Here is a 13,962-nt window from a genome sequence, read left to right as displayed (position 1 = left end):
AGAAGCCCTTAAACTCAATGCCTCTTATCACCTCCTTCTGCTCCCTTTAAAGAGGGAGAAAGAAAGAGAAGGAAGAGAGAACTAATTCACAAATCTGGATCTGTCGATGATTAATAAATACCCTCACTCCCATTATGTCTCCAAGGCTCAGAGCCCTGCCTGGTCCCATCTTCTGTTTTTTGTGACACCCAAAGGGAATGATTTGATGATCCAGGGGAGAAGCGGTGCCTCCTCTTCTATTAAAGCAATCATTGAAATAAATGAGTAATGAGCGAGAGAGCCTTAGTGACATTGGTGCTTAATGAGCTCAGTTGTCTTGGCTACATATCCGTAATCCTCAGCTTGCTAAATAAAAGTTTATTTATGTTCTTTAGTGTAAGATAATTTCCACAGATGAGCTTTAATAAAGTAAAAAGAGGTACAGAAAGAAGCACTACAGGAAACTAATGACAGCAAAAATGAAAAATGGAAAAAATAATAAATTGTTATTAGGGACCCCTGCCAAGAAACCACTAAGTGTGAGAACGGATTGTGCGCAGGTCTAAGAAGAAAGATTACTTAACGCTGACGTGTTCTCTCTTGAGTAAGGGAGGTAGGCACCCTAGCTACAGGACACTTTCACGCAAACCCCAAATCTAGCCATTCATCTTTTGTCACTCTTTACCTTGGCTACAAATGGTTCTTTCAAAATCTCTCTCTCTCTCTCTCTGTGTCTGTCTGTCTGTCTCTCTCTCCTCCCTCTCTCTCTCTCTCTCTCTCTCTCTCTCTCTCTCTCTCTCACACACACACACACACACACACACACACATACACACACACATGCACACACACATAGACTCCCAAGTTATTTAAGTACCTGGGGAGAATTTTACTACTCTCCAGTGCACCAATTACAGATGCCCCAAACCCTCACATCTTAAGGGGGAATCTTTTCTCTGATATGACAAAGGAGCACTGCGAGTGTTCTGGGACTTGGGGTCCAAATCTATACGGAGCATCTCTGATAGGACACAAAAGAGTCTCGGAGTGAAAGTGGACTTATTCCTGGTAGGGGGCACAAGAGACCGGAAGATGGTACTGATAAGGAGGCCCTGGGGTGGTTATTGAAGGAAAGTGAATATCTCTGACTTGATTTAGCTTTGAAAATCTTGGGGCACTATGTTGCAAAAGCCAGGGAAAAGAGAGAAAAATAGCAAAGAGGCCAAGAAGGAGCAACCAGTGGGGTAGGAAGAAAACCTAGACCGGAGGCCAAGTCGTGATTGTGTTTCTAGGAGAGAGGGATCAATTGTGTAAACTGGTATTCTAAAAAGGTAGGAACTGAGATTTGAACCCTGGATTTAAAAACTATTTCAACACAATAATGAGAAAACACTGATTAGTATAAAGCAAAAGAGAAAGACAAAATGGAGACAATGACTAAAATCAACACTTTGAAGTACTTTTGATGAGAAAGGGAGCAAACAAATAGTAGTTTAAGAGAAAAGTATGTTTAAGATATATTTTCAATGTGGAAGAAAAAGCACGTTCAAATGCTACCATGAATAATTCAGTTGATGGAGAAAACTGACAATATTTGAGAGAAGGGAATATTGCTGGAACGTTATCCTTGTGTAAACGAGAGAGGATGGGGGAAATGCTTTTAGAAAGGAATGCGGATAGTTAATCTTTGGTAACACGATGGAATGCACGGCGTAAGGATATAGATGTTAGATATGTAGGCGAGTTAGGAATCGTGAGAAGTTATCTTCTGGTTGCATAAATTTCTGATTCCTTCAATTTTTCAGTAAATAGAGAAGCAAAATCATCGACTGAGAGTAATAAATGCTGTTAACCTTTAATTGCTCTAATGAAATAAAGTCAATTCTTTAAAAAAAAAGTGAATCTTCACCTATGCCTTCCATCAGATACCAAAAAGCATTCAAACTTGATTATGGATTTAAATATAAAACTTAAAAAAAAATTATAGGAGAAACTCCACAGTAACTAGAGTTTAGGCAAAATTTTTAGTCATGACACCAAAAACATGATCCATTAAAGTAAAAAAATATTAGTAAATTGGACTTTATCAAAAGTGAATACTTTTGCTCTGTGAAATACATTATTAAGAGGATGAAAAGACAGCCTGTGGACTGGGAGAAAAGTATTTATAAGTCACATATCCAACAGAGGACTAGTCTTTAGAATTTAAAAAAAAAAAAACCTCAAAATTCATCAGCAAAAAAACTAAACAATCCAATATGAAAATAGATAAAAATTCCCAGAAGAGAATAAACTGATAAAAAATAAGCATATGAAAGATGGTCGCCATCATCAGGGAAATGTTTGGCCTTTACACTGTGAGTCTGTGGGGAAAGCGTTTGTGGCTTTTCATCACCATTTAGATTATTCCAATAACCATTACTTAGACCAGTGGGCTGAGAAAAATCATTGCTCATTTATAATAGAAAAGGGTTGGGAATGCATAGGTCAAAAAAGACAAGGAAAAATAATCAGAACCAGTGAAATGGAATTGCTAGAAGAAGAGAGATGGAAAATGAATTTTAAAAATAAATTAATGAATGAATATGGGAATTCAAGGAGAGCAAGAAAGAGACTTTCTTGCACTATTAAACATTGTTTTATAATTAGACACTTGTAGATTAATCAAAGAACAGGCTGGTCATTATTGAGATGTCAGTTGGTAGTCTAAGTGATCAAGTGCCAGCAATCTCTCAAAACACTGAGAAAAATATAAAGGAGCTGAAAATAATTAGGCAGAAGATAAGAGCCCTGGAGAACCTAGAGTTTTACCATATTAATATATGAATTTCAGAAGCAGAAGAAAGAATGAAGAGAGTAAAGACAATGAATAAGCAGATAACAGGAAAGAATTCTGAAGAAAAAGGTCCAGTCTTCAGACAGAACATGTTTAGAGTTCTCGTCTAGACTAATTGGAAAAAGCACACTGGTAAAATCCATAGTCTCTCAGGATCATATATTTATTATATACATATTATGTATATATAAAATATATACATATTATATAATATGTATTCCAGTTATGCATATATTCTATATATATAATATGTACATGTTATATATATAATATATATACATTATATATAATATACATATTATATATGTATAAAAAATAAGATACCTAAAAAAAGAAACACAATTTGACTGCTTTCAGATTGTTCAACTGCAAAATTTGCTTTTAGAAGTCAGAAGAAATATATCTACATATCATTTTATAAAAATGATTGCAGCAAGAGTGTCCTAAATTCAGGAAAGATATTATTTGAAAAATATATATCTATGTTTATCATCTATCATTTATCTATCTAAACTTTTGAGAAACTTAAGAATTCTTAGAATAATCTACATATCCCATTTCCTCCTAAGAAAAATTTTTGAAACATGCTTCTGACAAATAAAACAGAGACCTCATAAAGAAAAAAAAAATAGTAAATATGGAATGTACAGATATAGAGATAAACAAGGCTGATAGCTTGTTTGCACTAGTATAGCTGTAGTGGTTGTTAAAATATTGAAACACTTTTGTACTGCTTGGCACATAGCTACTGACCTGAACCCTGAACTCTCCCCTACAACCCTGACTCTTTCTACTTGGGCTCTTCCCTAAAGATTCCCTAGACCAGGAACATCTCATAGGCCAGCTACTAAAAACTTAATGTCAGGACCATTAGGAGGCCTTCAACTTTAAATTTAAAATTCATCATCGTAGAGTTGTACATTATATAATTCTCCTACTCTTTTGTGCTTCTTTGAATAAGTCTTGTCTTCTCTCTCCCTTCTCCCTCCCTCCTCAGATTTAATATGAGTTAATCTATTTTTTCAGTCTTCTTAAATAAACAGTGCTTGCATAATGTAACTGGAATTGGTTTATGTGCTTGCCAACAGAGATCTCTAATTGATGTACCCATAATTTCATCACCAATAGATGAGCCCTGCTGCTCCACTGATTTATTTGCTTCTAGATATAGAGACACGTAAATATAGACAGACATCAAAAATAAAATCAGATTTTCTAATGTTGTACAGCCTATATTTTGCATTTACTAACAAACATTTTAAGTTCAATAAAATTAAAATACACTATAATTCTAATACAACTATGTAATTTATATGTAATTTATTTTACTAGTCTTCTGTTCTTTAATATTCAATTTACTACCAGTGTTTTTTTTTATTGTAAATACAGTACTAACCATAATTCTCATTTTAATTCATTTTTTAGGGCTATTTTCTACAAGCGGAATTTCTGAGTCATCTGAAAGCTTAATTTTAACTGATTTTATATATAAGCCAGTTTTCTCTCATCAACCAGATTCCTTGATAATTCAATTAGGAATGTCTTAAGAATCAAGTTCACAAGTTCCTTCTTCCATTAGCAAATAATCTGCTTAATAATGAGTAATATTTTTTCTTTTGACTATTTTATTGGGTAAAAAATAGTATTACATTGCTTTAATTTGCATTTCTTACATAGGAAGTCTTAAAAAGGTATTCTGCCAATAAAAATAATTATTCTTTTCCCATTGTTTTGAAATAACCATTTTTCTTAAACTAAATTTGTACATATATGGGCTCTTTCAAGACTTGTGCTATCCTATAAGGTAACCACCAGTCAAAATGGCTATTTTAATTTAAATTTAAATTAGTTGCAATAAAATAGAATTAAAGGTTTAGTCTCTCAGTCACTTCAGCCACATTTTAAGTACTCGAAAGCTGCCTGTGAATAGAAACCAATATATTGGACTGCACAGCTATATATTTCCATCATTGAAGACAGGTACATTGGACAGTGCTGTTATATAATAGTCTTAATAAACTTTTATAATACTTTAAAAATTAATATATCTATTAATTCAAATTCTTTTTAATAAGGCCTATCTTATTAATATTTTTAATTCAGATTCATTCGATGTCCAGATATCTAGATTAGGACCTTGCTTTTAAATTGTATATTTTTATGAGTCGTGTAAATTCTTTACAGTCTTATTTACATATAAAATATATACCATAAAATTCACCCATCCTAAGTGCTCAATTCAATGAGTTTCACTAAATTTATAGAGTTGTGCAGCATAGCCACAGTCTTATAATATTTCCTTCACCTCAGAACAAGGAGCGTGGGACAGAAATGCTTTGTTCTTTTTAGTAGTTCAAAAGTTTCACCAATAAATGCGTCTCAGTTTGTTTCATGTCTTTGGCCAATTTCCGGAACACTGAAATGGTTGTTTTTGACATTTTTCCCCAGCTCTATTGTTGCTTTTGAGGGAAGAACGTGTTGCCCTCCTCACTTTATTATGGTGGCATTATGTGATTTTTGTCACCCTGTCTGCCATTTCTGAGAGAGTCCTGCCTAGGTTTCGGAGTTGGTCTGTGAGGATCTTTCTAGATATGACAGAGCTAGATAAGATAAGAAGGGAAATGTTAAGTTTACCAGAGTTTTATTTTGAAATTTTGGAGTTTATTTTTGGCACGTGCTGTGGCAGCCAAATGATACCTCAGGCATTTACCTCACTTATGTTCCTTGAATAAAATGCCTCCTCATAGTTTATTTATCTCACCATAAGAGTTAGAGAAAGCATGAGTTGTGTGAGCATTATTCCAAATAGAATTTGTAAAATAAAGGTTACCTATTCCTTTGCTGGTAGCTTATTTACATTATCATGTTTGGAATTTTACATTGAAATGACCTATAATATATTCATGGAAAACTGCGTGGCAAATTGGAAATTTGAGAAAGTTGCTATCATCCCAGAAACTGAAAAGAATTTCTACTGAACTATTTCATCACGCATTTATGAAGAAAAGATGGATAATCTAAAACATATTCCTTTAGGAAATAAAAAGAGTCCAAGAATGATCACAATAGTATCCATAACTTATACCAGCAATGAGGAGAATCAACCGACACTGTAGATTTGGGAGGACCGGATTCTAATTACCTCTGGAAATCTTAAGATTACCACAGTATGCACTGTCTTTAACAAGAGACCATAAGCTCCTTCTAGCTAGGATTGCTTGGATTCGAATCTTGGATAAACAAGGAATACTTAGTTAGTATGAGTAGGCTCCAAATATTACATGGTGCATATTTATACTGAGATATTATTTGTTATTTATCTGAGATTTTGATATTACTAAGATACTTACATTTTTATTGGCTAAATCTAGCAACCTTGTATGTACTATGTTGTTCACCCATTCCCATAGCTTCCAGACTTTTCCTAACCTGGTCATTTTCCACATCTGTCAATAGTCTTCTTAAAATATGATGCTTATAAGTGAACACAGGTATCCTGGTGTCCTTGACATCATGGTGGTACCCTCTGGGCATGAGTCCCTTTATAAAAGAGTGTTCCAATTGAAGAACCAAGAACTGAACCAACATGAGCTTTTCTCCCCTCATCCATAGATTATATGTTTGCTTTTGTGGTATTATAGGTTGTATTTACCCCTTTATTTAAGTAATACCCCCAGAAAGAAATAGCTATATTTTTTTTCTGAGCGAACAGAAGGGAACAAAGAGATTTTTTCTAACTCTTGCTGTGTATGAGGCACCCTTCTCAGCACTGGCTCCCAGGCTTTCTTCTCATCGTTTCTTCCCAGAGTTTTCCTGTTATGCCCAGCTCCCACCTTAGAATTTATGACTCGGGTGGACTGTCTGCCTGTGTATGATTTCCTCTTTTTCACTTTTGCTTCTGACAAAACTTCATGAACTCTGAGCAAGCTGAGGCCCACCCTAAGCAGTCTGAAATCGCGAGGCACCCATGAAGCTCCTGATTGCAGTGCTCTGTGCTCTTGTTTGGAAGGGGAGAATTAGATGAGGGTGAAAAGGAAAGTTCAGACTTAGAATCTAGGATGAAGCTGGTGATTTGGAGAAGGAGTTGAGTTGGCTTACGGGTTGGCTATGAAAGAAGAAACTGGATGATTCTTAAGAACAGAAGAGTCCATGTTTGTTTGTTTGTTTGTTTGTTTTGTTGCTCTTGGTGGTGTTTTCAAGGCGAAAGGGACCATGTGGGTGTAATGGCTAAAGAAGCCCATAGAGAGATGGTGTCTGGAAAAGACTACCTGATTAACCCGTCACACTGAAGGGGCTAGATATCTTTGCTGTATTTCATACAATAAATTGGAGCCAAGGCAGCACTGGAATCGCAGAATTCTAGTTTTTTTCTTACCTCCAAGTAAAAGACAATTATACCTTTTCCTTACCTCCAAAATGAAGATAAATATAATGTTTATTTTTGTTTTAGACTTTATCGACAAATTTAGTAAGCAAAACTCACTGATGCAGGATAATACTTGTAGAATGCTCCTTCTTGTGGCTATAAGGAGGAGCTGCATTTGCTGCCTCACATTTGCTGAAACATTATTTAAAAAGCTAAATTTATTTAGTAACTTCGTGTTCTGTTTTGATTTTTGCCATCTGCTGAATTTCTTATTTTTCTCTTTTAGAGAATCTTTATATCCTCCTGGGTGCCCCCATGAGTCTCTGCCCTATGGTGAGATTTGCCAACTAATGTCAATATCTTGGTCACCTCCACTGCTGAAAGCAAACAGCAGCAAATCGTTTTAAGTTCATTTGATGATAAATGCACTATTAATGGATCAGGAAGACAAATGGAGTCCAGTCACAAATCCATGTGACTTCATAAGAGTTTATCGTTAGGGTGAAGTTAGTTCAATTTCAACAAGATATATAGAGAGCATAATTTTTACGACGTGAACTTTTGTACACCATACAACTGAGTTGCAGTAACAGGCATTCAGGGGTAATGAGGTGATTCTCCCATTTTGTGAGTTGAAACTGTAAAGAAAATGTTCTGTTTCTTTGGCCATGGCAGCAGCTCCGTAGACTGTGAGCTGCCGTCATGTCTGCAGCACATGGCCTTCTGTCCAAAACAGAGTTTCTGGGAAACCAGAAAACTCACAGCTGGATGTGCTCATTTGTTTTCTATAGTACATTTTCAGACTAAAGCAGTGGCTTTCAAATTCCATGTTCTGTGAAGCCCCGGTATTCCAAAATCTGTTCGAGGGCACCTTATATCTGAGGAGGAGAAGGTAGGATTTCTAACTTAGACTTTAATTTAAAATGGGTTCCATTAATTTAAAAAAGTTTCAAAACCACTGATTTGTGGTTTAATTAGGATTTGAGCAGAAAATTCTCTGAAGACCAGTGGATGATCAGATGAGGTAGGAGAGTATAAAGTGACTGATACATTGTCTAGGGTCTGCAGATAACACTAAATTGTTGACCCAAACACTTCATGTAGTTGTCATAAAAACAAACTGTGTTTTGAGTGATAACTTTGAAGGGAATCACAGAAAAATCAGCCCAACAAATGGAGTTTGAATTCAGACAAGGCTGAATTCAATGATGAGGCCTTGGGCCATTTATTTAACCTGATTCTCCTTTTACTAGTTTGAAAAGAGAACCAGTAATACCTACTTCACAGGGGTGCTGTAGGAAAGATGATGTAACAGGTGTGAACAGATGGTCACAAAAAGAGTAGTTGCTTTCCCTTTTATCATTCCTGTTCTCAGCTAGATAATTATCACTTAAAGACCGATTTCTCCTGATTGATTGTTAACAAGTTTCCAGGCCACCAGATATTTAGTGCCATAAAGAATGAAAAAAAAAAATTGAGCTCATACTCAGTCATCCTGAAAATAAGAGTTTATGAACAAAGAAGATGTGCGTGGAGATGGCAGCCAGAATTTCCGAATTACTTCAGGGCTCACCCCAGGTGGCCTGGTGATAGGAGTTTGCTGGGCTTCTTCTCCCAGGGGAAAGGGCCATGTGCAGACTCAAGTCCTACAGACCCACAGCCCCCAAGTTTTTCCATGTGCTTAGCTGGGAGTCTGGCATTTCTCAGCACTGGCCTAAATCACAGATGCCTTATCTAAGGCCTCTTAATATCTAAGATAAGGGGCTAGATACCTCAGATATTGGCACCCCTGCAATGCTGCTTTCTAGCTTCTTGCATGAAAAAGAAGAGTATAGGACCCTTGGCTGGAGCACAGCCCCGTACTGTAACCAGCTACCCGCCCCCCCCCCCAACCCGCCTCCGCGCCCAGCCCAAGGACACCTCTCCACAAGATGCCAAGAGAGTGAGGGCTATGATATGCATCAGCCTTTTGCCCCAAATCCAGACCATACCCAGTAACCTTTCTAAAATATGAAACTACCGCTCATATTTTAGAAAGGGCATGTTTACTCTAATTAGATAACACTGCTGTAAATGCTTTGGCAAAAATTTATATATGAACAAGAAAAATTTATTTTAAATTATTCCTGTTGTATCCATTAAATATAGCAGTGCCAAAGGACACTAACATATCAGAGTCTATAAATTTAAAATAAATAGAAGTTTGTAACAGTCTATAATTCAGAGATTTCAAAAATCAAAACATGCCTTTTCTCCCATGAGTTTAAAATTTTCCCAAATTACAATTCTTCATGAAGACACATTCTTCTGGGTAAGACATTTAGTGCAGAAAATGATGGCAGCTTGTCAGTTTGTAATTATGTTATCAACATATTTTTATTATGATAAATAATATTTATAGTAATTATATTTATTTAAATTTTATAAATATTCATTTATGTCATTATTATAGCTAGGCAGCTTGACGTCTTCAACAAGTAGTGAATAGCTACTAAGTTCTACACAAGTCCAGACAATTCCCAAGCAAAGCAAAGCTCCAGTCACTACCCCTGATCTCACAGAGCTTGAAGTCCAGCCAGGCAGACAAAAACCATATAGCTGCTCATTCGCTTTGAATGCAATACGTGTGTGAAGGAAGAATGAACGTGATAAAACAATGTCACAAGGAATCCTGACCTATCTGGGAGTGCCCATGGAAAAAAGGCGCACCTATAATGATGGTTTACAGGCGGAGGCCTGAGAGGTGGATAGAAGAAATGCACTAGGAGCACAGGAAGGCTCATTTTATACAGAATAGAGATGTTGGATGAGAAGGAGAGGGGGCATAGAAGAATAGAGGGAAGAAACTCAGACTCTTGTCATGGAAGCTTTAGGAAAGGAAAATAAAAATAACTTATTGGAAGAAGACAGCTATAGAAACCAGTTTTAAACAGAGGCTAGTACAGGACACAGATGTCTGGTAAAGAAAGGAAAAGGAATTCCTGGCAGGGAAACTGTTTGAGTAAAGGCAAGGGAGCAGGGGTTCTCCAGAAGTTAGCACATGGGGAGCACAGGAAACCCACAGTAAGCTGGGAGAAGGTTGGAGCAAAAGGATGGAAAGCAGGCTTTGAATTTCACATGGGTGGTGGGGGATTTGAATGCTATCCCCAGGGTAATCGGGAGCCACAGATGATCAAGCGGATTTTAGAGAGGCTGCTCTGTCAGGTGGGTTGGAGATTGGGAAAAGAGTTAGCAGGTAGCAGCCACAGTCCAGAGTGCACATAGTGAAGGCCTGCACTGGAGCGCTGGGGATGGCGATAGATGGGAAAAAACAAATTTGAGAGCAATTTTAATGTAGAGATTGCCAAAATTTTATCACAATGTATACTTAAAGGGTGAAATTGTTTTAGCTCCATTTTGTACTGTTTTTGTTGTTGTCGTTGTATGTTGTTGTTGTTGTTGTTATTGCCGTTGTTGTACAGGGAGGTGTTGACCCTGCAAAAATTAGGCTTTTTAAAGAGTCAGCCTCTGGCCTCTGAAAGGGCCCATTTAGAGAGTTACGGCCAGTTTGTTCTCATTAGTTATAACACATATCAGCATTTGGGTGTTCACATTTTAGGATCAAAATGTTGGAGAAACATTCTGGAACTGAGTAAAGCCAAGTTGCTGATGTTATGGATAATTGACTTGGCTTGTGTCATGGACAACTGAGCATGGAAATTGAAATGTAGATGGCATTCAATGGAAAGCAGCACTAGTCACATCGTGGGCCCTTGTGACAACGGGTGGGAAAAAACGACTCAACAGCCTCTGCATTCCTTTCTGACCAACAGTGGACACCACAAGCAGTTATATCTTCAGGTTCTAATCTGCGCTCTATCCTGGTAGTAGTCACTGCATTTTGCAGCCCCAAATTACAAGTATATCTACATTCACTTGCCTCTATTTGCTGCCGAGTATTCTCAATATTTTTCATTATCTAATGCAATACTGTACTTGTCTAGTTTTTTTTTTTGTTTTTCTGAGATGAAAACTACCAAGATTATATGTTCACTGCCACTACATAAATATCATGGAAACATACTGTATTTGGTATTTTTCTTTAATGAAAATTAGGCAATTATCTCTCAGAATGTTCATATAAACTGAAAGACAATCCAACTGGAAAAGATGCTACTTAAAACAACAGAGGAAATATCTTCCTATTTTCATCTCGTGATACCAACTCTAATATTACATTCAAATTCAGTGGCAGTACTAGTGAGCAGAGAAACAAACAATTAAGAGCAAGGAAAAATGTGAGTGGAAAGGAAAGCAAGAGATATCTTGTAGGAACTGCAGAAAGAACATTTAGGGAGGCTTATTTTATTGTGTAGTGTGGTAATTACTTGTTTGGATGTAACCTACTAGAGTGTGACTCTTTGGTTCGGAAGGGCTGAGTCTCTTTTCAATTCCGTTAGCACCATTCACAATGCACTGGGTATGAATGAATGAAGGAAGGAACGAATGATTTAAGGAGCAAACAAATGAAACAGACACAGAATATAAATACTATAAACTATTTCACTTGATATAAAAAACTGGGAGAAATCCAAAGGAAGGTGAATTGAGCTTGGTAAAAGCTGTATTGAACTAGACTGATCCACAGACCCCTGCACTGAGCATCCCTTGGAATTTATTTTCAGTTATGCATTCATATACCCATATAAAAATTAATCGATATTTTATCAAGTTACTATGTATCTGTTTTAAGTATGGAGTGATGGTGACTTTATTATTTATTTATTCATTCATTCATTTATTATTTTTTAGGCGATGCAACCCTTGGTTGACCTCACAGATTGCAAGGACCTTGTCAGTCTACAATCCCTTATTTTTAATTTTTTTACGCCTACAGCTCCTGGTGTTCCTAGTTGGTCTCCCATTCAAGTACTAACCAGGCCTGACCCTGCTTAGCTTCTGAGATCAGACAGGATCGGGCTTGTTCAAGGCAGCATGGCCATAGACTGTGATGGTGACTTTTTAATCTTAGAAATTATTATGACTAGGTTCTTCTTATCTGACCAGTTGAGATGGACACAAAAATTAAAGCCCAGTTACCAAACTTCTTCCATCTAGTTCCTGAAATTTGATCTAGGAACTTAGGAGTAGAGATAGCCAAGTTAACCCCATCAAATGTCAATCTCAGAGTCCTAAGCCTCCTACTTCTTTCTTATCAGACACACCCAATGAACTGAAAACTATCTTTCTGTATTTCTGTCCGTGTGCTTTTGTTTTAAATACTGCTTTTGGATTTGAGAAGCTTTCACTTCTTACTTTGATTATTTTATGTATTTTATATTAATGTAATATAACACTAACAGTTTAATTTTCTCAAATCATAACTCTGATTTAACATTTAAACATGTGACATATCTCTAATTATCTTCACATAACATAACATTCCCCATGGTACCTGTGGCCTGTCAACTATGGAGAGTTCCTTCGGCCTCTCTGGATGTACTTTCTCCTGCCTTTAGTGCTCTGTTCATGTGTCATCTTGTGGCTTTTGTTTAGGCATGATTTTGCCTTCTATTTATCTTATTTTTTATTTTACGTCTTTTTTTTTGTAGCATAACATTTATAACATAATATTTGTGGCATATAACAGTTATAACGGTATAATTGTGGCATGATATTTGTAACTTAATATTTACCATTTTCTATATTTTTCAGGGTATGGCACAGTAACGTTAAGTCCATTCACAATGTTACGCAACCATTACACTATCCATCTCAAAAACATTTTCACCTTTCCAAACCGAGACTCTTTAATCACTAAACAACTCCCCATATATTTAAGTTTCTGTTGTGGTGTAACACATGCAGAAAAGCTCACAAATTACTATCAAAAAGTGGATATACTAGATATAACCTCCACTAGGTAAAGATGGGATACTAGTACCCCCAAATCCCCTCCTGGCCTTTCCAGTCATTACCTCTCTCTTTTTCTGAAAAGGTAACCGTATCCTGACTTAGAACATCACAGATTAGTGTTGGCTAGATCAAAATTATCTATTTGTCTATTCTTTTGCTAATAACACAAGATCTTAAGTACTTGCAGTTTTATAGTTGTCTTGAAGTCAGGTAGTGTCATTCCTTCAATTTTGTTCTCCAATATTGCGCTGGCTATTTTGGGTCTTTGGCCTCTTCATAGAAACTTTGGAATTGGTTCATCACTATCCATGAAATAAGTCACCGAAGGTTTGGCTGGGATCATATTAAATCTATAGATCAAGGTAGGAAGAACAGACAGACACTGCCATCTTGTCTTCCTATCCATGAACATGAAATATGTCTCCATTTATCTAGTTCATATTTGATTCTATTTATAACAGCTTTTTTAGTTTTCCTTAAATAGATATTATACATATTTTGTAAGATTTATACTTAAATATTTAAATTGTGGAAGTGTTAATGTAAATAATATTGTTTTTTATAAATTTCAGTTTCATTTGTTTATTTTTGGTATATAGAAAAGCATTCGACTTTCATATATTAACTTTGTATCCTAAAACCTTTCTATAATTGCTTATTGGTTCCAGGATTTTTTTGTTGTTGTTGGTTATTTTGAACTCTCTACAGAGACCAGCATGTCGTCTGTGAACAAAAGTAGTTTTGTGTGTTACTTCCCAATCTACATACCTTTTCTTTTATTTCTTTTCTTGCCTTCTTGTATGAGCAAGGATACTGAAAGGGAGTAGTGAAAGGGGGCATCCTTCCCTAATGCCTGATCTTAGTGGGAAAGCTTTGAGTTTCTCAC

General features: G+C 36.2%; 1 pseudogene; it reads right to left on the bottom strand.

Annotated features, from left to right (window-relative positions):
- Window positions 1-12,048: 12,048 nt before the first annotated feature.
- Window positions 12,049-12,167, bottom strand: LOC118602581 (annotated as a pseudogene).
- Window positions 12,168-13,962: the final 1,795 nt, after the last annotated feature.

This window comes from Rousettus aegyptiacus, unplaced genomic scaffold (genome assembly GCF_014176215.1).
Source record: "Rousettus aegyptiacus isolate mRouAeg1 unplaced genomic scaffold, mRouAeg1.p scaffold_m13_p_4, whole genome shotgun sequence".
Taxonomy (NCBI): Eukaryota; Metazoa; Chordata; class Mammalia; order Chiroptera; family Pteropodidae; genus Rousettus; species Rousettus aegyptiacus.
This window is presented reverse-complemented; position numbering and strand designations above follow the sequence as displayed.